Source organism: Dasypus novemcinctus, chromosome 8, assembly GCF_030445035.2.
Source record: "Dasypus novemcinctus isolate mDasNov1 chromosome 8, mDasNov1.1.hap2, whole genome shotgun sequence".
NCBI classification, from domain to species: Eukaryota; Metazoa; Chordata; class Mammalia; order Cingulata; family Dasypodidae; genus Dasypus; species Dasypus novemcinctus.
The window spans coordinates 63,013,834-63,040,519 of NC_080680.1; the positions used below are offsets into that span (position 1 = coordinate 63,013,834).

The window sequence follows — 26,686 nt, forward strand, 5'->3', positions numbered from 1 at the left end:
GCCCCAAGTTGCCACATCTTCTGATTTTTCAACAGCAGACAGGAATCTGTGTTTCTCTAAGTAATCTGATAGTTTTTAAATGTTAGCCACCGATTTTTAAAAATTGGGCAATACTGCAGGTGGGCCAAACCAAATACTTCATGGGCCAGATACTGCCCCAACCATAATTGTCACCTCTTATTTAAACATTCATTTGACTCTACTTCCCATTCAAATATCATGTTATTTCATAATCAAACTTCCCATTTAGTCTGTAAATGTTGACTTTTTTCTCACTCCCATGACTCTCTCCTCAACCAGCTCTAACATGTTTTCCATCTTACTCAAAGTATACTCTTGAAGGTCACCAATAAACTTCTAATCAAATACCCTGGGACACCTGTGTGTATATACATACCTTCATACACCTTTAAAGCTGTGGTTCTCAAAAAAATGTTCCCTGGAGGAACAACATCAGCATCACCTGGGAACCTGTTTAAAATGCAGGATCTCATGACCTTCCCAAGACCCACTGAATCAGAAACTCTTGGGAGGTAGGCCCAACAATCTATGCTTTAACAAGCCTTCCAGATGATTCTGATTCATGCTAAAGTTTCAGAACCTCTGCCCTAAAACATACTTGCCTGTGAGTCTTACATTAAGTAGGTACATGGTGATGCCTGCCAGCAATGATGGTGTTCTGCAGGAGGGGAATCCATCTCCCTCTCAGGATCTTGCCCCACGTCTTTAATCCTTTCTGCATAGGCTAGAGAAACTCTTTACATTGACATAACACTTTTTATAAAAGGGTACTGACATTTTATCATTTAATTTCTGCACAAGAATCCCACGTATGTTTATTATTCCCCATCTGCCCATTTTATGAATGTGGAAGCTAGCAATGAGAAGTTGGATGATTTTCTTAAATCATAGTAGAGTGCCAGCGTTCACATATCAATCTGGTTTCCTGGCATATAAATGACAGCTTTTCATTTTGTTTGTTACAAATAACATTTTTTCTAGTTGTAAGAGTCAAGTACATTCATTGTAGAAAAGCTGGAAAAGGACAGAAAAGGACACAGAAGCAAATAAAAGTCACCAAGCATGCCTCCACTATTATGTATTTTTTATAGTTTTTTTCTTTAAATGCATGAGTGCTTGTGTATTCAGATGCAATTCTCTTTTCAACTGCACAACATTGACAGGAAATAAACAAATCTCTTATTCTTTGAGCCTGTGGCAAGTTTCTGGTACGATCACAAATGAAAAATAAAGAATTATTTTATTTTTCTTTTGTTCATCAAAGTGATAAGTAACTCTGAGAGTAGATGCAAAACCTAAGTGAAATGAAATCAGCATTGCTAGAAATAGTAGCCATGACAGACAGGGGAAATTGCTAATCTTGATATGAAAATATTCAATATCTCTATGCTACTAGGGTGCCTGAGGCAACTCCAACGGCAGAGTGCGTGTGTAAGCTCCCTGTGACTACAGTCATAAAATTCAATTAAAAAAAACACAACTCCATTACCATAATAGTCTAGTGTGTCAATAAAATTGATACTGCTTTTGCAATAAGGAAAAAATTATAAAATATACCCAAAGGCATTGAATGGGAAACTTTTCATTTTTATTTACTGACCCCACAGAATTATTTTTCTTCCCTGATTCTGGCATTAGTCTAATATCGTCTCTTCCTTAATTCTTTACCTCACATATTTAAAAAGCCAAGGTTAAAAAAAATTAAAGGTGATTCATGGGAAGTCCAAACTGATTGCTATTTCTGAAAAACGACATTTATTTAGGACACTCTGGGATGTTTATTTTTAGTCATGCTTACGTATCATGTCGGCTTATGTGACCACTAGGCAAGAACAAATGCAAAGGTGTTCTCAGTTCCTGTGGGGGTTGTGTCTTGTCAGGTTTCCTAACCTGCTGGCTCTTTGCTTCAGAAGGTATTTACAACAGTGACTGACTTTGTGGCAGTGCCTATAAAGAAAAAAGCCTAACAGGAACAATTCTGTGGGTTGAGTGTCTATTTATGTGCCAGGTACAGTGCTACACTATGAAACACTTCTCATATTTAATTCTCAGGCACAATATTGTCCCTGCAATGCCCAACATCCCGCAAGTGGCAAGTGGTAGAGCTGCCCAGGCTTTGGAGGAAATCAGCAGAGTGTAACTGCTGGGCACTCCAGCGGTGGAATCACAAAGATCTCTTCAGATTCTGGCTCTGTGGCTGTTGCATTAATGACCACTGCCTTCTGAGCTGAAGAGGAGTTAGAAAAAAACATATTGAGCAGATACGCAAAGAAATAAAGATGTAACTTTGAGAATTGAGGACTTGCTGCTCTGGCAATGATTTGGGTGCATGACAGAGAGTAAAAGGAGGTTCCACTTAAAAGGGTAGGAGTGGAAGGCCTGTGGGAAGGGGGCAATGGCAACCAAGATTTACTGCAGTGCACACTTAGGTGTAGCATCTCATTAAATTTTCACAACAACCCTAAGCCCTGGGTACTATTATCACCCCATCTCACAAAAGAAGAAAACAAGGGTTTAGACAGAGTAATTTACCTAGGGCTACTCTAGTAAGTGGAAGGGTCACTATTTGAACCCAAATCTGATGTTCTCTAGAGACGAAGTTCTTGATCACTATGATAAAGCCTATTTCTGAAAATATGAAATATTTCAAACATTCAAAAAAGGAATAGAGAATAACATTATAATCTACTACCTGGCTTAATCAAATTTTAACATTTTGCCATATTGACACTTAACTGAAAGAAAATATTCCAGATAGAGTTGAAGCCCCTCAGTACTCCCTCCCTATTCCATTCCCCTCTCTACCCATTCCTCCTTATCCTGAATTTTATATTTATTATTCCCATGCACTTTTCTTTCTCTTCCATTACATATATATACATACACAAACGTGTATATATATATATATATATTTGTCTAAAACATTTCTACATATGGTTTCATTACATATTCTACAATTTATTTATTTACTTATTTACTTGCTCTCTTACATTTTGAAATTAATGCAAGTTGATGCACAAACACTTAACCTCTCCTGCAGGAGAACAAATCTGAGGTTTTAGTCCTCCGACTGCCACCAGTGCTCACGAGCAAGCAGGCAGATTTCCCTCCTTCACCATGAGATGCTGGTTTCTTTGTGCTCAACAAAGTAAGAGACCATTAATGCCTTCCCTCTGAAATCACAGCAAGAAATTACACAAGAATTTTTAAGACTGGTCTTTCACTGATGTAATGGAGTAAACGGTGGAAAAAAATTTGAGGCACATTTTTGAGTGTGTTTAATTAAACTTCTGCTTAGCCATAGATAAGCAGTAAGGATGTTGGCAGGACAGATGCCAGAAGTGGCTGGTTAGTGTAAAAATTACGATCTTTGTAATTTAACTTGAAAATAAATTTTCAGCAATATGGGTCAGCCACATCTTCTAGGTAGCCGAGGTTCATTTCCTTGCTATTGTTCCTTTTTTTGTTTTTACAATGCAATCCAAAACATCCCCTTTATGGCACTGCCCAAATCAGAAGGGTTAAAGCATCCCTTGGTCCAGAAGAGGAGTTCTTTCAACTTTTTTGTTCCATAGACCCTGTTGTCAGTCAGGTGAAAACCACAGACCCCTTACTAAGTCCACACTATACTGTGTATCATTTAATAAATGTATCACACCCGCACCAACACATCCCCACAAGAATAATGTTTTCTTGAATTTCAAGTCAAGCTCATGGACCCCTTGTAAGGAACTCCTGGTCCAAAAGGAGGAAGGAATCATGAGATACCGAGAGAACGATAATCCCTCTGGATTAGTCAGCCAAAGGGGTGTTGATGCAAAATACCAGAAATTGGTTGGTGTTTGTTTATACAGGGTATTTATTTGGGGTAGGAGCTTACAGATACCAGGCCATAAAGCATAAGTTACTTCCCTCACCAAAGTCTATTTTCATGTGTTGGAGCAAGATGGCTGCCGACATCTGCGAGAGTTCAGGCTTCCTGGGTTCCTCCCTTCCAGGGTCTTGCTTCTCTCTGGGTTCGGGGTTCCTCTCTTCCTGGGACTTCCTTCTCTTTCCTCTGTGAGCTTACTTTCTGCGCCTGCAGCTTAAGGCTTCAGCATCAAACTCCAACATCAAAACTCCAACATCAAAAACCCTCAACTCTGTCCTTTGTCATGCCTTTTATCTGTGAGTCCCTACCCACTAAGGGGTGGGGAATCAATGCCCTAATGATATGGCTCAATCAAAACCCTAATCATAATTTAATCATGCCCAGGTACAGACCAGTTTATAATCATAATTCAATATCTATTTTTGGAATTCATAACTATATCAAACTGCTATACCTTCTCCATTTCAAATGGAGAAAGTACAAGAGAAAGCTAGTTTGTGTTAAATTAGCAACAAGACCCTCCTCTTAGCTCCAAGAGGTTACTGCACCAGATTGTGTGATCTGTCCCTCTCTTAAGATCTTGAGCTGCAGGATGAGAAATACCTGTTCAGTGCAGCCAGCTTGCAGGGTTATTCCCAGGTGCCATCAATCGGCCTCTAAGAGTCTCATGAAGCAGCAGAATCTGATGCGTGTACTCTAGACACTGACCTAAGAAGTCAACTGTCTTTCTTGCCCTTAGCTTGGATTACTTAGGTGAGAAACGTAAAAGTAAACCACAAGATGTTTATGATCCAGATCCTCAGAATCCTCAGGAAAACACAAGTATTCCTAATTTTTGTTAAAGGAGATCAGAGTAGCAGCACATATTTCTTTTGGACTATCTCCCTGTCTAAATTTTATTAGCAGGAATACTTTTAGCTATATTTTTGTATTTGGTTTGGTGTTTCTTTTTTAAAGGTGGTTTGTGTTCAAAGAATATAATAAAGACCAGCAAAGATTAAAAAAAACACACACACACAGCTGTGTTTATTGCTTGTGCAATAGGGGAGGGCCAGAGTCACATCACTCAAGAAACAAGTTCAGCTCGTCTCCCTGTGCTATGGGCAAAATGAGTCATTTATTACACTTTAAAAGGCATTCTAGGCATTGCAAGAAGTGTCTAAGGTAGATTAGGTGTGGGGCAGCCAGATTAACAAACAAAAATTCAAGATAACTAGTTAAATTTGCAATGTAGATTAAAAATAAATTTTAGTTAAGTTTCTGTTATGTAATATTCGGGACACAGACGAAAATTATTCTTTATCTAAAATTCACATTTATTTGGGTGTCCTACATTTTATCTAGCAACTGTAATGAGATGATGCTCTGGGAGGTTGGGGCTACGTGGTGCACAATTGGGATGCAGCAATATTTTTCTTTAACAGTGTAAAGTGAATGTCGTACTGTAGTGCATTCTGCTAAAAGGACCAGAAACCAAATTTTCCCACTGGGGATCACACCCAGGGAAATAAACCAAGTTGTGGACTAATGCACACAACTGCTAGACCCTCCAGGAACCCAAAAGGAATCCCAGTTCCCTGTGCCCCCTGGACTAGAAGAATCAGTACTTGGATGCTGCTGGGGTAGACTGGTGTCAGGAGGCAGTGACTCCATATTTCTAGCTTGTGGAGCTAGTTGGAAGGTAATGTTTTTAACTAGGTTCAGCATACAGGAAGATTTAGTGGGAGGACAGAAATCCCTTTCTATCCTCATCAACTGCCTAATGAAACCCTCTACGAGAACATTCTCTACCTGGGTATCTCACTGAATCAAAACTTAATTCATTCTCTTCCTCTCCAGGCCTGCCTGTGCTCCTATAAACCCTGTCTCAACTGCAGACAGCACATTAAGACTCCAACACTCCCAAGGTGGTTGTCATCCCAGCTGTCCTCCCAGTTGACCTCAGATACCACCACCACACCCTCAGTCCGCAGTCAATCAAACGCCGCGTCCTTTAGAAACTGCCTCAGTCATGTCTCTCAAATCTAGCCTGTCGCCACTCTCCTAGTTCAAGTTTTCATCTTTTACCTCAACAACAGCAAGAAGGTCTTACCTTAGCTTCCTCAATTAGCCATCTCCTCTTTCAATCCATTCTCCACATTGATACATGAGATACCTTTCTAATATGCAATTTGGAGCATCTTTCTCCATTAATTAAAAACCTATGTGGCTTTTCATGGCTAGGGGATAAAGTCCAAATGGGTTTCAGGCAGGCATGCAGGTCCTTCAGGGTTTTGGCATTGGCCTTTATTTCCAGTCGAGCCACCACTGCCTTGCCCAACAACAGATGGTGCCAAACTACTGACCGTTTCCCTGCCATTTGATGCTCTTTCATATCAAGATGATTTTGCACAGACTGCTGCTCCTTTACCTCGAATGTTCTCTGCCTACCTTGCTTTTGTTTGGCCAAACTCATCCTTCAAGACTGCTCAAGTGTTAGGCCTGCTTTGTTCTTCACTGCTGATTTAACTGTTTCCCTGTCTGCATCCCATAGCACATTGTACCTGCCTATACTATGGGACTCACTGATTTGTGCCAAGCATCTTAGTAACACATTTATCTTCCCCAGAGGATTATGACTATGGGGAATAAGCTATTCATCTTTGAATCCCTAGTACCTTGCACAAACACCAACTATAAAAATAATAACAACAACAACAACAGCTATGTAAACACTGGCCGAAGGCTTATGGCTTATGTGCTGAGCAATTTTCTAAGCCCTTTAACTATTTTAAAGTCATTTAATCCTGACAACCCTATGATGACAGTGCCTTTATTATCTCCATTTGACAAGAAGAAGAAACTGAAGCAAAGATGAGGAACTGGTTAAAGTGTCATGGCCAGCAAACTGGTGATTTTCAACTTAGCAAAAGGGAAATGCCTTTTTGAATACAGAAACACCTGAGAAATTTTTAAACATACTGATACTAAGGCACACAAGACAGCCATTGAATTAGAATCTTTAGTGAAGCTGGGAAAATGCAGACTATTAAAAACTTCCCAGGGGATTCTAATGTGCAGGCAGAGTTGAGAACCACTGAGCTACCTGATCCTAATAAACTTCCACCAGTGTTGGGGGGCAGGGAGAGAAGCCAGAGAACTTGGATGGGACAAAAGGGGCACAGGGACCACAGCCGAGAGTTCTATAGCTCTACAGCTACAGCACCAGGAGACTCACGTGCAGGAGCAGAGAGTCAGGAGCAGATAGGACCTGGCTCTTTCCTTAGCATGTGCTAGGCTTGCGGATCAGGCGTGGAAAGGGTGGGGGAGAAGGCTCCTTTCCAACCTGAGAAAGCACTTTACCAGGCAACAGAGGGAGGCTTGGGCTGAATTAGACATTTCTGAGCACATGCACTATGATTCCCAACTAATCTGCTCCAAAGACGGAACTGAGTCCGCTCCTCTCCGTGCACCAGCTGCTTCTCTGCAAAGAATCATTCTCTTTCCCAAATTAGAATGTGTAGTGCAGTAACCACTTTCTATAATCAAAAATTTGTCAAATAGTAGAATTTGGCTCTAAAAGTGTTCATCTGATAAGTGCCTATAGGTATTTAGTTATGTGACATCAGTGCTATCTGCATTCAGAGAGGAAGTAAGAACAGAAAACAGAGAGAATGAGTACAGAAAGAATGAGGAAATGATCTAGGATGGGGATAAGAAGGAAGGAAATTTCTTTTCGCAAGTAGAAAAGGCCTAGGAAAGGCAAATTACTGTGTATTAGCAAGAATCAAACAAGAAACAAGGATGAGAGTTCATGACATGAGGGACAGATCAATTCTGATCCAGAAACAGGGGTTACAGCTGGATTCCAATAAGAAAAGACAAAGGTTTCCTCTAGCTAGAATAAAGAATATGCTGTCTTCAAGGGTTAAATCTTTCAAAGTGGTCAAATGGCAAATAAAGATGCCATTTGCACCTGCAGTCATGAAGTCTTGGAAAGCTGGACCCTGGCTCAGCCCTTTTTAAGTTCTGCCACTTTGGGAAAACTGCTTAAACTCTGGGCCTTGGTTTCCCTATATGGAAAAGAGTATTAATAAAAAAACCTACCTCATAACTTTGTGGGGAGGAAGAAACAAAGAACTGCTTACAAATAATAGCTAATCTTTATAGAGAATGTGTGAGGGGATGTGTTTGTGTATGTGTGTGTGTAAAAATCAACCATCTTAATCCTCACAACAGCCTTATAAAGCAGGTACTATTATTATTTCCATTTTACAGATGAGGAAACTAAGGAACAGAGAAATTAAGTGACTTCCCCAAGGTCACCCAGATGAGAAGCAGCCAAGACAGGTTGTGAACCAAAGCAGTCAGGCAACAGAATTGAGGCTCCTAAGTGCTAAGCTAGACTAGATTAGAATAAAAGTTCTAAATTGATCAGAAGTCTGAAACTGAGGACAAATACCAGATGCAAGAAAAAGGGAAATGCCAGAATTCTCAGTCACAGCTTTCAAAGGAGTCCCCTGATATCTTAGGTGTCAGGAGTGGGATTTAGACCTAGACTCACTTTTTAATTACATTCTCACCTCTTCTTTGCATAACCTGGCTGAATGGAGAAGAGCCTGGTATAAGGACACCAAAGGCACCTTTTGATGCCCTCAGACCACAGTTAGCTCTCCTGACTCAGCAAGCAGAGAGAACCAGAACACACAGATGAATCATTTCTCATCTAAACATATCAACTATTGCCTAATTTCTCAGATTCCCAAGTTCTAGCATTTTTGAAAGTCTGAACTTTATCTTTGTTGACAATCGATAAAGCTTTTAGGAATAGAGTTGGCTCAGATTCTGGGGAGTTCCTAAGTGCTGGTAAACAGAGCTAAGAATGTGGAAAAAATTAATGACTCTAAACCACCAGTTCTTAACAAGGGGTCCAAGGACCCCAAGAGTTCAGAGGGTCTGTAAGCTTGAATTGAAGAAAATCAACTTATTATCTTTATTTTCTCTGACCTCGAACTGAAATCTAGCATTTCCTTCACTTATGAATGTATGCAATAAATAACAGTAGTATTCATTTCACCTGACTGGCAAAGGGGTCCATGGGACAAAAAAGGTTAAGAATCCCTGCTCTGAACTATTAACATCCCCAAATAGTTTGTTCATTTCCTATACAATTGGGTGCTTATCAGTCAGACTGGCATAAAACCAATCTTTATTTTTAAACTATCATCTTCCTACAATGCTGTGTTCACTTCTGTGTCTTAAGGAATGCATTAAGTTCTGAACATCCAAATTTCAGGCAGGCTTTAGCATTTTCTTGTCTCAGTATTTTCTTATTTTTTCTGCAAATCAAAACATTTTTCTTCTTGACCACAGCCTCAGACTAAGTTGTTCCTTCTAAGATACCATCCCACCAAAGGTATACTAATGAGAAAGTCAAGTGTCCTGTGTCATCTGAATGTGGATTAGATGGGGAGAGATCATCAGTGTCCCCAGATTTCTCTCTGTCAAATAGAGGGACAGGAGATGTTCCCCACAAGCCCCTCCAGTTCTAACATTGTTGTCTGTCACAGTCTCCTTTCAACCCACCCCAACCATTGAGCTTCTTCAAGAGAACTTCCAGTGAGAAAGGTATGGAAACAATGAATTAAAACATATATTTGAACATGTATGAATAAAATACATACTTTAAAAAACTAAATAAGGAGGGAAGTGGCTGTGGCTCAATCAGTTGGGCTCTGGTCTACCATATGGGAGGCCCTGTGTTTGTGACCTGGGGCCTCCTTGTGAAGGCAGGCTCACCCACACGCTGTGGAGAACTGCTGATCTGGGTGCCGTGGAGTGCCACTGGCCTGCAAGCACCGCAGAGAGTCGACTTAGCAAGGTGACGTACAAAAATGGAGACAAGCAAAAACATGGAAGAATGCGCAGTGAATGGACACGGAGAGCAGACAGCAAGCAAGCCACAAGGGGGTGGGGATAAATAAATAAAAATAAATACAGACACAGAAGAACGCACAGCGAACGGACACAGAAAGCAGACAGCAAGCAAAAAGCTGCAAGGGGAGGGCAATAAAAAACAAAATAAAAAAACTAAATAAGGAAAAAATGAGAATCCCCAATTTTTTCCACAATATTAACAATTTGAACTACATCAGAAGTTTTCACCAAGGTAGGCCACTGAATTGATCCTTCAGAGATTCTGAAGAAAGGGGCCATGTCCTCAATGATAAAGTAGGCAAAGGATCCACCTGCTCCTTTAACTACCTTAGCAAGATGACAGCCTACTCCTCCTTCAAGATCAAGTTTCCCCATGCAGCCACCTGTATTAGTCAGCCAAAGGAGTATTGATACAAAATACCAGAAATTGGTTGGTTTTTAAAAAGGGTACTTATTTGGGGTAGGAGCTTACAGATACCAGGCCAAGAAGCATAAGTTACTTCTCTCACCAAGGTCTATTTTCATGTGTTGGAGCAAGATGGCTACTGACATCTGCGAGGGTTCAGGGCTCCTGGGTTCCTCTCTTCCTGGGGCTTGCTTCTGTTTCCTCTGTGAGCTTACTTCTTGGGGCTCCAACTTAAGGCTTCCGCATCAAACTCGAACATCAAAACTCCAACATCAAAAACTCCCAACTCTGTCCTTTGCCATGCCTTTTACCTGTGATTCCCTACCCACCAAGGTATGGGGACTCAACACCCTAATGATATGGCCCAATCAAAGCCCTAATCATAACTTAATTATGCCCAGGTACAGACCAGATTACAAACGTAATCCAATTATGTGTTTTTGGAATTCATAACCATATCAAACTGCTACACCACCCTTATAAATGTTCCCTCTCCAAGTAAGGTGAGTTAGGCAATGGAAAGATCATGAAGAACACTGGGCTTGGAGTGTGGCAAATCCCATGATAACTAGGCCAGCCTTAGGGTACATCAACCTTAGTGCTTCAGACCCTTCCCTAGTGGCATAAGGACTGAAGGACAGCATCCATCTCACCTTTCTTCTAGTTGCCTTCTGAAACTGCAGAGGTTGGAAAATCTAACAAGGACATTTTACAGACTCCCTTGCAGCTAGGGTTCAGGGTATTATTTATGTTCAGACAATCAGACACCCATAAGCCAGTTTTAGAAGGTGAAAAGTGAAAGTAAGGTAGAAACTATCCTCTGCTACTTCTGCTCTTTCTCCTGACAAATAGGAGGTGAATTTCTTTTTTAAACTTGTGGTGTTAGTGACTATTATAAGTGCTGAGAGGCAGGACACTGGTGATTTGTTCCAGAATCCAACAGTTCCTGGGGTAGCTTCCTGATTCCTCACCTTCCCGAATGAAGCACAAGAAGCAGCTCCTCAGGCAGGCCAATATTACAGTGTGGTTCTGGGAGTCATTCCTGGAGACCCAGCTGCTCCTCCAGCCCTGCCAAGGATTTTGTGAGCACCCGGTTACTACCTTAAATCCTTGGCTCTTCTTAAAATAAAAAGAGTGGTTTCTATTTTCTGCAATGGAATCTAGACTGATATCCTGTACCTTTCAGAGTGGATGTGGGTATGGATACTAAAGGACTAAGGGGAGGCAGCAGAAGAGAACAGTTAAGAACATAAGCTCTTGGGATCAGACGGCCTGGGCTTAAATCCTGGTCCTGCTTCTTGCTCACTTTGAAACCACGGCTAAGTTCTTTAATCACCAGTTCCGACCTCAAGGGATTATTAGGAGCATTACATGAGATTATATAGGTGGAACACTTGTCACAGTACTTAGTCCCTAGTAGAAATTCAAGAAATATTATTTTCTTTCCTGCCCTGAGTTCCCAAAGAATCCCCTGCACACTTTTATTAGAGTGCTTATGACACTATGATTAGCCCTCTGTAAACATCAACCCAGACAACTGTCTGCATTGTGTGAGTAAAAAGTATAAGAACCCTCCAAATTCCAGTCGAGGTGATTCTGGGGAATCCTGAAGAAGGAGAACTGAAAAATTATCATTATTTATTAAGTGGAAACAAATTATCTCTACTGTACTCTGCTATGGAAATAGTGTGAATAGGGGGTCAGGGATGGAAGTACAGCAAAGAGGGAGAAAAACAGCAATGAGGCAGAGCTGGCCAGGACTGTCCAAGGGCTCTCAGGGCTAGAGGAAATTCTGGCTGAGCAAATGTTACTCTTTTCTCAGGGAGGCTATCTCTGCTGCAGGCAAAAGTCTGTCAAGGTATTTTAACAGAGCAACACTTCTTAAATGCATCATGATGCCAGGATCTGGCTTCCCATTTTGTTATCTATACAGAGCCAATGTACTGGTAAGATTGGTCAAGTTGACAGTTTTACACCTTATTATAAATTAATAGGTTGTCACCTTGATTTTTATAATTTGGCTTTCCATGTACTTGCCTACAGGGGATAAGGCACTGATTCTGCTGATTTGAGCTTTCCATGTGGTTTGAGAGATGTAGCTCTCGTTGTATTTTAATAGCTGTAATTGGATGTGTGTGTATACACACACACCCCTCAGTCATAATGAGCTTGGTTAATATAAGTCCACTTTTGAGAGACAAATCCCTTCACAGTATGCTATCACAATCAGGTTTATGAGTCACAGAGATGACAGCCAGATTCCTGGCTGTGGCAAATTCACCAAGGTAAATGTTACCTATTTCAAGAGTCCTGTGCGACCAGTTTAACCTTCAAACTTGAGCATCAGCTGCATGCAACGATATACTTTCATGTCTCCTAGTTTCTGCTATGCAGTGACCATGCCTTAGTTAGATTTTACCTCCAAATGCCCAACTGCATGATAGGCACATACATAGTTGATATCTAATAATATTTGATGAATGAACTCATAAACATGTATTTGTTCTTCTACAGAGGTGTTTTGGTTTGTGTGGTTTTTTAAAATAGAAATTATAGGGAAGCAGATGTGGCTCAAGTGATAGAGTTTCTGCCTACCATAAGGGAGGACCTGGGTTCGATTCTTGGGGCCTCCTAGTAAAAAAGAAGAGAAAGGGTGTCCATGTGGCAAGCCACGCGATGAGCCAGTACCCACATGGGTGCCCGCGTGCTAAGCCAGTGTCCCGCACAAGTAAGTCACGCAGCAAGATGATGATGCATCCAAAAAGAGACAAGGGGAGAGTCAAAGTGAAGCACAGCAGAAACCAAGAACTGAGGTGGCGCAATTGACAGAGAACCTCTCTCCCCTTCAGAGGTCTTCATGGTTGAATCCTGGTGAATCCTAGAGGAGAGAAAATGAGAAGACAACACAGACAGCAAAACAGCAGAGTGGGAGGAGGGGATGGGGGAAAATAAATAAATTGTTAAAAAAAAAAAAAGAAATTATAGAAAGAGGAAAAAAACAATTCCAAAAGGACTCCAAGGAGAAAAGAATCATGGGCTTCAGTAGTGCATTGTCATGTGCATTGGCACGTGACAGAGGAGCCAAGGACCAAGGGGTCACTGGCAGCCAGCCCCAGGATACCACAGTCTTGGGGAAAAAAGTGTCACCTTGATGACACCTTGATTTTGGATTTCTCCCAGGCTCAAAACTGTGAACCAATAAATTCCCATTGTTTAAATCAGTCCATTGCATGGTGTTTTCTTTAGCAACAAGGAAACTAAAACACCGACAGTGAAAATAGAAAGAGTCCATCAGTCTATGTTAGGGTAATTTCATTGTCAAACAGGAAAAACTATTTTATGGAACATAATAGAAAATAACCTATGGCCTGCCAACGGATGTGAAGTCCAGGCTTTTGCCTGAACTAAACTGGTGAAGAAGAAAGACACAAGGAGGTCCCTTTGACTCCAGTTTCCTTCCCCATGAGTAGGACCCAGACCTTCTCTGGAAGGAGGGAGAAACAACCAGAAGCAACCTGTTTGTAGGGTCAAGAAAGTTGTGTACTTTGTAATTGGGAGTATTCCCTATGGAATTTTGATCTTTCCTTGTTTGCTTCCATTGGTTCTTGAATATTTTAAAAAGCTGAAGAATCCGAATATAGCATTATTTGGACAATAGATTCTTCTTGCCAAAACGGAACAAGAGATCATGATTTCCTTTTGTCAGCACTTGGAACCAGAAAGCTCCATAAAAGCATACAACTTAAAGGTCATTTAATGGGTCCAAGGTGAAGCAAATGAGAAGTTTCAAGAGACAAAAAGAACTTGTCAGGTTTGGTTTTTTGAGTTTTTATCCAAAGGATTAGTTTTATTGAGAGAGACACAATATACCCCCAGGACTTTAATACCTGGCAAGAGAAGAGTACAGACATCCTGCAGGGAGCTTTCCCCCAGTTGCCCACCCCTTCACTGCTCTTGCTCGCAGCGCAGGACCCTTCTCTCTGCAGGTGAAACATGGGCCCTCAGTCCCGGATGGTGCTCCATCTCCGTGCCGCACACCAGCTGACTGCTCCTTACTCTTGAGAGCGTGGTCCCTCTGCCTGGGTCCAATCCCACACCCAGGTCCCTGGAGCTGACTTAGGCTGCAAGTCAGGAGCTCAGAACTGCCCTCCACGCTCGACTTAAGTAAAGTTGGGAGGTGCTCGAGTGGAAGTCGCCAGAACAAGAAGTCTGTTGGGAGCTCGGGCCTCTCGGTCCAAAGCAGTGCACCAAACCAGACCCTTGTTGTTAGCAAAGCAGTCCTCTTGCAAATGTCCACCACTCTGGGCAGTGGGGCTGCAGAAGAGTTTTGCTTTCTTCCTTATGCCTTTCTCTATTTGGATTTTCTACAGCCAGTTTGCCTTTTCTTTGTAAGACAAGAAAGAAAGAAAGAAGGAAGGAAGGGAAGGAAGGACCCCACCCTGCCCCTTTTGTGCTCGCTGTCTGGTGTCAGCTCTCCACAGAGCGCCAGCCAGCATCAGGAGACCCCAGGAATCAAACTCAGGGCTTCCCAGATGGTAGACGGGAGCCCAATCACCTGAGCCACATCCACTTCCCTGGTTTGTTTTTAATAAGGAAAGATATTCCCTTTAAAGAGCACTATGATTCAATATCTCAAAAAAGAAAATTATTTCACTCACCATTACTGGTGTTCATCAATAATTCCTGCTCATTAGACAAGTTGGAGCTAAAATAAATCTTCTTGTGCTAATAAGTAATCTATTGTTCTCCTTGACTCAACAATTTACCCCATACTGCAATGCACCTTTCCTCTAAGGTTGCTGGGATAGCTGCAAAAAGTGCTTGCATAGCTATTTTGTCAAGATTGCATAACACTCAGTATGCTACCTATTGATTTATGTGAGGTACTCATCTTGCCAAGGAAAGGAAATAAAGTACAAGTAGCATTGTGACTCTACTGTTTTCAAAAAAGATCAAGCAAATGGCAACTAAAAACAGCCAGCTAGACCTAGAATACTATTAAATAGAATACTATTCTATTTAGCTGCTGATTCTTACTATGTCTATCATATGGTAGCAAGCTGACATAACTTAAATACCAGAGGACCTTGTTTTGAATTTCCGCAACCATATCTGAGTTCTCAGTGTAGGGTGTCCAACTCACAAACAGATGGTGCCTGGCATTTTATCCATTGAACACCATAATCTCTATAACCATTCAGTAACGAGATTGGACCAGATAAGATTAGGAAGCAGATTTATATTCTCTATAGAAGTTGCTGGCATTTCAACTGCAAAGTGAATATATGGGTTGAGGCCTCTGAAATTATCCCATATAATCATAGCTATAAGCAGTATCTTTCCATCAGTTCACAAGAACAAAGTGTTTGGAGCAAAAAGGCAGTGATGCAGTCACATGGACACTCTTGAATGATGAAGCATTTAGAATGCAGGAACAGGTCACTTAAAATAATTGGTAACTTTCCTTTTAACAAAACGGATAGTTTCTGGTTACCCTTGTTCTGTAAATATGGCAACAATCACTCATTCAATAATTATTTTACAGAGCACCTATTATTTGCCAGGCATTCTTACAGGCATTAGGAATCCATGGGAACAAAAACAAATTCCTGCCCTCATGAAACTTATATTTCACTAACTTCTATGTTTCTACCATAAATTATGTACTGGCATAACTGGGGTGCCTGAGCAAGAGAGAAGTCAACTTTTAGGCCTGTCATGTTGCATATACTGATATATCTTGCTATCAAAAAAAGAATGTGGTCTTTTTAAAAAATAAGATGGGTTAATATTCTTGGCTTCCCAAGTAGTACATAATTTTGCAATTCAATCTGAGCCATACACCTTTATTTTGTTAAATGCCAGTCTGATTGACAGATGATCTATATTACTTCAAGCATTTTTCAATCACATTTTGGAAATTTGTTGCTTCTCATTTTACTGCGGCGAGAGGGAGGGAGGGAAGGAGGGAGGAACTTCTGCAAATCCCACCATCACATCCATCTATTTATCACCTGCAGCCAAGAACAATCCTCTGGCTTCCCCAGTTATTGCATGGGTGCTCATCCCAGCCCAACTCTTCATTTGTGCACAAGATCCCCACCCCGCCCCCATCACTTACTCAAGGACACCGAGCCAGCAATTCTCTTCTTTCTTGTATCATCAAATCTCCCCTCTGCTGCATCATTCCCTTCACCAAACAATGCGCTAGTATTTCTCCCACTGAAAAAAATATCCTTTGATCCTACATTTTCCTCCAGCTTCCACCCCATCTGTCTGTTCCTCTTTACGCATATCCCCAGTTCCTATTTTCCCATTTCTTGAATCCACTTCACCCAGGTTTTCACCCTACCCACTCCACCAAAACTGCTCTTGTCAAGTCACCAAGAGCCTCCTCATTGCTAAATCCAATGTACTATTCTCTGTCCCCATCCTACTTGGTCACCATTTGATACAACCACTCCCCTTTTTCTTTGAAATTCTAATTCTCTAGGCTCCCTTCCCTCCTCAGTAGCTGCTGCTACTCAGCCTTGCTGGCTGGTTCCTCCTCATCTCCCTCAAGCTCAACGCTGGGTAAACATCAGGTCTCAGGCCTTTGACAGGTTCTCTATCTACACTGGCTCCCTGGGTGGGTGTATACAGTCCCATGGCTTTATGTACTGTGGCAGTTTGAGATTATTTTATGAATCACAAAAAGAAAAAGATTGTTTGTAAACTAATCTATTCCTCTGGCTGCGGGACCCATTGATTGCATTAAGTCCAGCTGAGAGACCCTTGATTAGACTGCTTCATCGTTTTCAATTGGACTGTGTCAGTGAGGCATGACTCAGGTTGAGTCCCCGCCCCCTTGGATCTGATAAAAACAGACACTCACAGAGAGAAAAGAAAAGGGAGCCAGCATTTTTGATCCTGCAATGTGAGAGAGAGGACAGTTTAAGCAGGAAGCCCCCAAGGGCCTGGGCCCACAGGGCAGGTCAAGCAGAGACCGGCTCTGCTATATGCCTAACAACTTATAGCTGAACTTGAGAAGAGAATGGAACAGCTGAGACTGATACAGGGGTCTGGAAAGAGACAAGCTCTATGCCTGGTTGCTCAGAGCTGAGCTCCAAGAGACGGCAGATTCTGGACGGGAAGGCAGAAATCTCTGCAGAGACTGGCAGCCATCTTGCTTCAACATATGGTAGCTGGCTTGGGTGAGAAAGCACCTCTTATGGTGCTTTGAATTGGGCTCATTACGGCCTTTGAACAGTAAACTTTTTACCCCAATTTGATACCTTTTATAAAAGCCAACACATTTCTGGTACTTTGCATCGGCACCCTTTTGGCACACACTATCTATAGTCTTAGGAGTTTCTTATGTTTCTAGCCTCACTTCCAGACTCATACTCAACTGCCAACTCACCGTCTCCATGTAGATATCTAACAGGCATCTCAGGCTTAACAAATTCAAAACTTAACTCCTACCTTCTGCTTGAAACCTGCTCTACCTGAAGTCTTCCCTATCTCACCTACTGTCAATTCCATTCATTACTCGGACCACAAAACTTAATATTGCCCTTTATTTCTTACTTTTTATTACACTCGGCATCTAATCCATCAGCAAATGCTGTTAACTGTACTCTTGAGATCTGTGCAGAACTTGATAACTTTTCATTGCCTCTGCTGCCATCAACCTGGTCAGGCCACTATCATCACCCACCCGGATCATGGCACACGTGGGTCACTCCATTTCCACCCCTGCCCCTGCACCCTTCCACAATAGTCCCACTGCCTCTTACATGGGACAACAGAGCATGATTCAGACTTTCCCAAAGTTCCTGTGGCTATTGTCCATGTTAATTTCTATCCACTTTCATTCCCACATGTGTCAGGAAAAGGTGAAGCTCTGTATTTTGACTCTGCACTTACTGACCCCAGCTATATTTTTGTGTGTTCTTCCAGTTCTTTTGATTTTTGCTGCCATCCCTGTCTTACTGATGTGGTCAGCAGGGTTGCAGCCTAGGCTGTGCATTTATTTGTGCAACACCCAGAGTGCAAGCCTGCAGGGGTGAGCTGAGCTGGGTCCCACACACCAAGCTGTGAGCCCTGGTGTGCACTACCATCTGCCTACCTGGAGGAGAAGGTGCCTTTCTCTTTGCTCAAAGATGCCTTCTGCTCACCAAGTCCTGCACTCACAGGGCTGCTCACACTCAGAGGAGGTGCCTTTTCTAATTGGTCCTCTCTGAGCAGGCAGCCTGTCTTAATCCTCTTACAGACACTGTATAGCCAGGGCAGGCTGGGTCATCATGTGCTCCTATGCGTCTACCCCATCTAAGCACCCTATCCATCCCCTGGGTCGCACAAAGACCACACCTACTGCTTCAGCCCTCTTTATACAATGGGAAACCTGGCAACCTAATTTATTTGAATTCTATATATGATAAAAGTAAAAAGACTCTAATAAAGGCTCTAAAGTTGATTACAGGCCTGAAATTTGGGCATTGTTCTTCTGCCATCTATTTGGCTACTAAAATTCCTCTTGGCTTGGAGTTGGTTCTTTTCTTGACATCTAGTTAAGGGACTTCTGGATAAAGGGACGATGGCCATGGTGGCTGCTGGGGGTAGGGAGTGGGAGGAAGAGATGTGATGTGGGGGCATTTTCGGGGGTTGGAGTTGTCCTGGGTGGTGCTGCAGGGACAGTTACCGGACATTGTATGTCCTCCTATTGCCCACTGGGTGGACCATGGGAGAGTGTGGGCTATGGTGTGGACCATTGACAATGAGGTGCAGTGGTGCTCAGAGATGTATTCACCAAGTGCAATGAATGTCTCATGATGATGGAGGGGGTTGTTGTTATGGGGGGAGGAGTGGGGTGAGGGGGGTGGGGGGTATATGGGGACTCATATTTTTTTAATGTAACATTAAAAAAATAAATAAAGACGAAATAATCATATACAGATATAGTTTGCCCGAAAGTACTTTATTAAACTCTCAAGATTACTAAATATGAATATTTAAGATATTCACATTAGAGGACTCCTTTCCAGAAAGACAATTTATTTGAACCTTACACTTAAAAATGTGCTTAAAATCATTCTAATCCTGTTTCCTAATATTCTCACTCAGCACTTGCCAATGACTCTTCGTGTCTGCAGTTTTGTTCTAATGTGGGCTCAGACAATGATACATTCCTCTTCATTAATTATCACACTATCCCACAAGACAAGGACAGACCATCTGCTCCCACTTCTTGATGTAGAAACTGGGGACAGATAAATGGGATACATAACTCACGAGATACTGGGGCATTTAATAAAGTAGTAGGAATGTAAAAATATTTTAAAACATGTGAATAGAAAGTAAAACTTAAAACTGACCATTTTATGAATCAGTGAGATTCTCAGTCAAGCATTTTTGTACCCTGGACTGCTTAGGTTAAAAAAAGAAGAGAGCACATTATAGCACATCACAAAACACTTAATATTATTTTAAGATGGTTAAAAAAAATACTCCTTAAGCCTCTATAACCCAACTCTAGAACTTGAAGAATTTTAATGAGTGGCCCCTTACTGATAATATTTTTAAAACAAACTATTCAGCTGCAGAAAGTTCATCCTGTGATCCATCTTCACAAGAAGAAAATGGACTGAAATGGCAGTATGGGACTTTAAGCACTATTTTACAAAAAATAAATACCCCAAAGCATATACTGGAACTGCTGAGAGGCAGGAATCACTGCTCAGGGGCTGCAGATCCAAGGTGATTATGCAGTAACGTCACAGGAAAACCACTCACTTGGGGTTTGTCTCCCAGAGCCACACAGTAAAATGGAGATAGAGTTGGATTAATTTAAACTCAATTTATGATTATCCACCAGCAAAGCATGTGGTGCTATTTCCCAGGGCATTTAACTTCCTCCTCCTAAAGTACAACACTATCTCGTCCTGTTCTATTTATTTTCCTTAAGTGTTTATCGCTCGCAGAACGCTAACGCACCAAAGCATATGTTTCCTAAGCCTGTTCTCACATCTCACCTTCATTTAGACTTTCAAGGTCAGAGCTATTTGTGGCTATGCACATAATTGGACTTAAAAAAAAAAAAGCAGCAGCAACAGTAGATTTGTAATGGCCCTTCAGAGTAACCATCAAAAGAGTAATCTGGCACATCTGAACACTATTTAAATAAAACAGCCTCTTGCTCAGGACCACAAAACTCAGCCCACGATGCCACCAGTTACCGTAAGGCTGATGCAAGCTAGAAGCCAGAGAGAGGATGCTTCCTGAGACCCGTGGAAACCACTGGAGCACTGAACCAATTGCACATTTTTGTACAAAGCATGATCAGATGACTAAGTTCTCTTTACCCTCAGAGAATGTGCATTAATCAGGGTTTGTGCAATTACTGCTCACCCTAGACAGTGATGGAATAGGTCATTACTGGTATTATTATTTACTGTGCACGGCTTCATACAAAGCTTATTTCAAGACGGATGCAAATGTTCTGAGGGCCTGGAGTGGCAGGGGCTGCAAACTCTGGGGGCTGGGGGAAGCAACTAGGATTTGGCCCACAACCAAGATGTATAAAGCTAAAAGCCAAGGGACAGACAGAAAAACAGGCAAAGTGTGCATCTGGGTGTGAGGTCTGTGGCCCGACTGCTTTGCTGAAAGGGGAACTGGGCAAGAAGTAGCCATCTGATGGCAAGAAACTGTTCTAAATAGGTCAGAAATGAATTAGGAGTAGACAAAGGAGGGGGAGGCAGCAACGAGATGGCAAACAGGCCAGCTCTAATGTTGTAGGTTCCTTGGTTCTCCATAATTGGGAAGTCCTGAACTCCAAACAATTCCTACATCCTCCCTTCAGTCTTTACTTTAAGGGGACCAGTATGTCCCCAAGACCAAAACAAAGAAGAGAGAGCTTTAGGGTTGATCCAAGGGTCTCAAATCATTCTAGATCCAAAATGGAGCAGATTGGAGCCCTGGAGTTTTCTATCTCTGGAGCAGTTACCTTAACATGGATACAAATCCTTTCAAACAATCCCAATTTGGGAATGGGCATTCTACATGGGAGATGACATCTAAAGAGCACAACAGTTGCCTACAGGGCTGATGCCAAGATTACTGATTTCTTGGAAAAGGCGACTCAGAGGTCTGGCTTTCTTTTCCATTTTTAAGTTAAAGGAAATAGAGGCCAACCCACAGAACGGGAAAAAATAATCTGGAAATCAATATCTGATGAGGGACTTGTATCCAAAATATTTAAAGAACTCTTACAACTCAATAAAAAAAACAATTAAATAGTAGGCAAGGATTTGAATAGACATTTCTCCAGAGAAGAGCCATGAATGGCTGATAAGCACATGAAAAGATGCTCATCATCATCATCCATTGGGGAAATGAACATTAAAACTACAATTAGACACTACTTCACCTCCAAAAGGATGGCTCTGTTTAAAAAGTCAGTCAATAACAAGTCTTGGCAAAGACGTGGAGAAACTGGAACCCTCATACACTGACAGTGGGAATATAAAATGGTGAAGCCTCACTGGAAAACAGCTTGGCAAGTCCTCCAAATGTTAAACCAGTAAGTATATGGCCCAGCAATTCTATTCATAAATATATACCACGAAAATCTGTATAAAGAATATTCATACCAACATTATTCATAATAGCCAAAAAAGCAAAAATATCCATCACCTGATGAATGAATAAACAAAATGTGATATATTAATGCAATGGAACATTACTTGGCTATAAAAGGCCACTGCATGGCTGAACCTCGAAAAATTTGTGCTAAAGGAGCCAGTGATAAAATGTCCCATATTTTATGATCCCATTTATATGAAATGTGTAAAATAGGCAAATCCTTAGAAATAGAAAGTAGATTAGAGGCTGCTAGGGACTGGGGGCAGGGAGGAATGGAGAGCGACTATAAATAGGTATGGGGTTTCTTTCTGGGATGATGAGAATGTTCTAGAATGATGATGAACAAGTCTGTTAACACATGAAAAACCACTGAATTTTATATTTTAAAGGGGTAAATTTTATGGTAAGTGAATTATATTTAAAAAGCTGTTATTTTTTAAAAAGTTAATAGAGATGCTCTACATAACTCTAGAAGGCAAGGAGTCCCACAGCTGGAATAGTCTGGCTTTTACTAATAGTTCTGAGGGCCCTTACCTGCCCTGATACCCACACTTCAACTGAAGGGAATGGAGGATTCCTAATGACTCTGGGGTCTTACAAAAGAATTTATCTTGGCCCCTTTAGTACACAACCCACCACATTTTATGACTGATTCCAGCCCAGACCTTTATTATGGACACTCATCACCATCCTTTCCAATTTCTGGAAGCATTAAGCACCCTTTGTGCATTGACCCATAGCACAGAGCCAGGCGCTGAGCACTGCAGAGGAGACTCGTTCATCACCCAGTCAAGAGCAGTGCTTCAGTCCAAGATAAAAACACAGGTGCTGACATACCAAAGTAAGGGAGATCTATAACCAGAGAAACACGTGCGTAGTTAAGATGAACTATTCATGACGTAAGAGAAGAGTAAACGCATTCGGAGGGCAGGACAGGAGAGCTCGGGCGCATGTCATGGCTGGGTCAGGGTTGAGTGTCACAGACTGCTCCTCTCTCAATCCTCTGCAAGAACAATGGGAAGGCAAGGACACATCTAAGGGTCAGTGATGTGGCTGTTAGGGATAAGATAGAGGAACCACTCATTCAAATGTCTGCATGTGAGCACAGAGAGGAGGGCTGAAAAGTGAGGCAAGGTCCTGAAAGGGCAGGAGAAAAACACGAACAGGGGAGGTGGGGGAGAGGGAAGGGACTGCGTACAAGGGACCAGGAGTACAGCAGCTTTAGAGGTAGGAGGGAGGGACCACATTCTGCAAAGTACTTTTCCTATTTTATCTCATTTAAAATGCACATCCTCCATATGAGGGAAATTTTATTATTCTTAATTTATGGATAAACAAACATAATCCCAAAGTACAGAGTTTCTGTTTGGGGCCATGAAAAAGTCTTAGGATGGCCCTGATGGTTATTGTAACTAATACCACTGAAAGGTATGCTTAAAAATGGTTAAAGTGGATTTTTGTTTTGCTTCATTTTACATATGTTACAATTAAAATTTTAAAAAAAGCCCAGCAAGGTTGAGTAACTTGCCCAAGATCACACAGCTAAGAAAGTCACACTCTTTCCCAGGCTTAAGTAATTCCATTGTTCTAATACGTATCCATTTATAGCCCCTCTCAGAAAAAAAGTCACAAGTTCCTAGAATGCACCAATGCTCAGTACCTACTACAGTCCCAAGCTAATGAGTTGTTTCAACTCATCTTTGATTGAAATCAGGTGGCAGGGAAAAATGAACAACCTACCTGAGTGATTAAGGCAACAGATGATGGGTTGTAGGTGGGAGGAATAAGGCAGCTGAAGACAAAACCTGTATTTCTATCAGCAGGCCCTTGCCCAACTCACATCCATCAAACCATAAAAGCCAAAAATTATTTACAGAGCACCAGTGGCTCACCTGGCCTTTTCTAAGAAGATCCTATGGAGGGGTAGAAGAGTCTTCATTACTTCTCCAAAGGAACTAATCCCCTTTAATTAGTTACCTTATTTGGAAAAGCATTCAAGAGGTGAGAGTTCAAGGCTTCATGATGTGACCACTTCTTCTGTTGTCCAATCCATAATTACAGACAACTCTACCTGTTTCCTTCCCATGAATAGAGAAGCCAATGTTATCAGAGCTGGCAGGGACCTTGGAGATAAACTTGCCACTTCATTGTCAAAGAGGAGACCCGTGGGGCAAAGGGCCTGGTCCAGGGTTACACAGAAAGTGTGTGAGATTGAAAGAGGCTGTCCCTCCAGTCTTAGCCCCTGCTAATGTACTATTCTGAGCCCATCCTTTAATGCTCTAAAGGGGCAAATAAATATGGTTTTGCACCTGGACCCCCCCCCCCCTTTTTTTTTTTTACCAGCCCAGGAACAGTGTCCGCGTGATTTGGTCTACAAATCCAAACCTTCATAAAAAGGAAGCCAACCTAACTGAAATGCAGTTTCAACCTTCTCATCAAGGTTCTACTTCTCTCTGATTTCATAACCTCCCTGCTTCGCCCACATTTCTTTTCTGGCGGATGACAAGCTCATTGGGAAGCAAGGGCGAGTTGATGCTCAGCAAGAACATCAAGCTGCCATCTGTGCCTTTCTTACCCCTGAATCAGTCTATGTCAGAGCCAGTCAGCAACATGTGATTTGGTGGGTGCTGGTGTCTTAGGACTTTGCAGAGCCTGCACTGGTCAGAGGGCCAAAGACACCCACTTGCACACAAGTGAGGGCATGGGAAAGAAGCTGCAGCCATGTGTGGATCCAGTTCTAGATGACTGAAGTAGTCCCAACTATGATAATTAGCATGAATTTACAAGTACTTACAGGCTTCTGTGGATCTATGGTTCTGAAACTAAATAGTCAATTATAAAAGGGAGAAGTTGGAGTAAGTCACAAGGTGAACACCAGCCCAAAGGGCACATTTGTTGAACTAAAAAAAAGCAGCACTCCTTCTTCCTCTGGGCAACAATGGTCCCAAACCAGGGCAGACAGCTTGTCCAAGAGAGTGACATCTGGGTTTCAGCCTCTATTCACCCCCTTGATCAGATGCCCTTGTGCAGTAAACAACTAACACAACTTTAACAGTGTAGCCCTGCTAAGGAGAAAGAGGGAAAAAAAGAAGAAATCTCTATTTTTAAAAACTCACGTTGTAACCCATTGGTGTGCCATCAAACTATTTGAGAGGGTTGAGAGAGTATTTTTAATATAATAGAAAATACAAGAAATCTAAAAGTGTCTCACCTTAATTTTTATATGCATACGTACATAGCAGGTGTATGTGTGTATATTAGGTTGAGATGTAAAATACATTTCTTAGTATAGGTCATGATCAAAATATTTGAAAGTCACCGACTTAACAGAGCCTAAGATATAATGTGAAGCTAATTTGGAGGCTTGTTTTTGCCTTTATTCTACACTGCCCTGTGAGAAGCACTAAGGTATAAGAGAACAAGTATACATTCTGGAATCAAACAGACCCACGCTCATACGCAATTTAAATATCACTACATTTGAACTTTAGGCAAGCCTTTTTATGTCTTCTGATTGTCAAATTGCTGATCTGTAGGTAGATCTGATAATATCTATTTGAGAGGGTTGATGCAGCTAGTGCCTACTTTTCAGATCCCTCTCTCTTGACTCCACAGAGGAGCTGATCCCCAGCCATCCAAGGATGCACATTCAGCTGTTGAGGGATTTCAACACGAGGAGCCCTAGCGAGGGAGCGCCAGACAGACTTGCCAGTGGTGGTGTCCAGTATGGACAGTTTGCGGGCAATGCTGACTTTGAGCTGAACAGACTCCACCTGCATCCCGTTGAGCTCAGCTATGGCCTGATCTGCTGACTCCATCTTTTCATAGGTGATGAAGGCACACTTTCTGGGTGGGTCCAGGAGCCTTAAATGAGAAGATCTAGTGTCCTGTAGTAAACTTTAAATGACTTTCTCCCATACATGCAGTTCTCCTTTCTTTTTGGAAGAACTACTTCCCACAGCATGCTTGAGCTAAAATTATTGCTTGGTCAAGCCAATTAAATAATTTAAGCAAAAATGCTACATGTAAACTGGTTTTGGAAAAGAGAAGTTTGGTAATATGGACACCGTTAGAATCTGGTCCTTTGTTAAGGTAAATGTGTTAGACTGCCAGTTTGATATTGTTAGAGCACTCTGCAAATTAAGTATTAGACCTTTGAAGGACAGGAATGGAAAGCCAAAATCAACCTTTTAGGGCAGGTAGGCCAAACCCCTCTCATTTGCCAGGCGAGGAAATAGGGGCCTCGGGAGTAGCACACTTCCCCAAGGTCAAGTGGCCAGAGAATATGTGGACCGGGAGCCTCGTCTGCTAATTCCTCAACTGTTTCTAGAATAATCCACTCACCGAAACAAAAACAAAAAACTGAAAAACTTCTTGGTTTTATTTAGGTGTGGAAATGTGAGGAAAGATGAGAGCTAATGTGTGATTCTTGGCATCTATTTGTTGGAGATCTTTGCTTGAGTCATCACAGCAAACTTTAAAAATGATACCAAGTACACACAGGAAACTGGCAATCCTTAAAAGAAAAATTTAATTCTCAATAAACATTTTTCAAAGCTCACCTTCCCAATTAATCAACAAAATGCAAACTAAAGCAATGAAATGCCCTGTTTCAACTATGACACTGGCAAAGAATAAAAATCATTATATTCAATGGTACCAAGTCTGTAGAAATGTGGCAAAAAGTTTAGAAAGCTCATAAACTTTAATCTATAATTCCTACTTCTAAGAAATCAGAAAACTCATGTATAAGACTCTTTTACATTTTTCAGCAATAAAATATTTGAGTAATTGTCAATATGAAAATGGCTTTGTATATTATATTAGACAGCAAATAAAAGAAGAACATT

The 26,686-nt window shown here is 41.6% G+C and overlaps 1 protein-coding gene across 5 annotated transcripts in view; it reads right to left on the reverse strand.

Annotated features, from left to right (window-relative positions):
* SLC24A2 (solute carrier family 24 member 2) overlaps positions 1-26,686 on the reverse strand; it is a 353,299-nt gene that overhangs the window by 309,023 nt on the left and 17,590 nt on the right. The gene's annotated exons all lie outside the window — the stretch shown is intronic.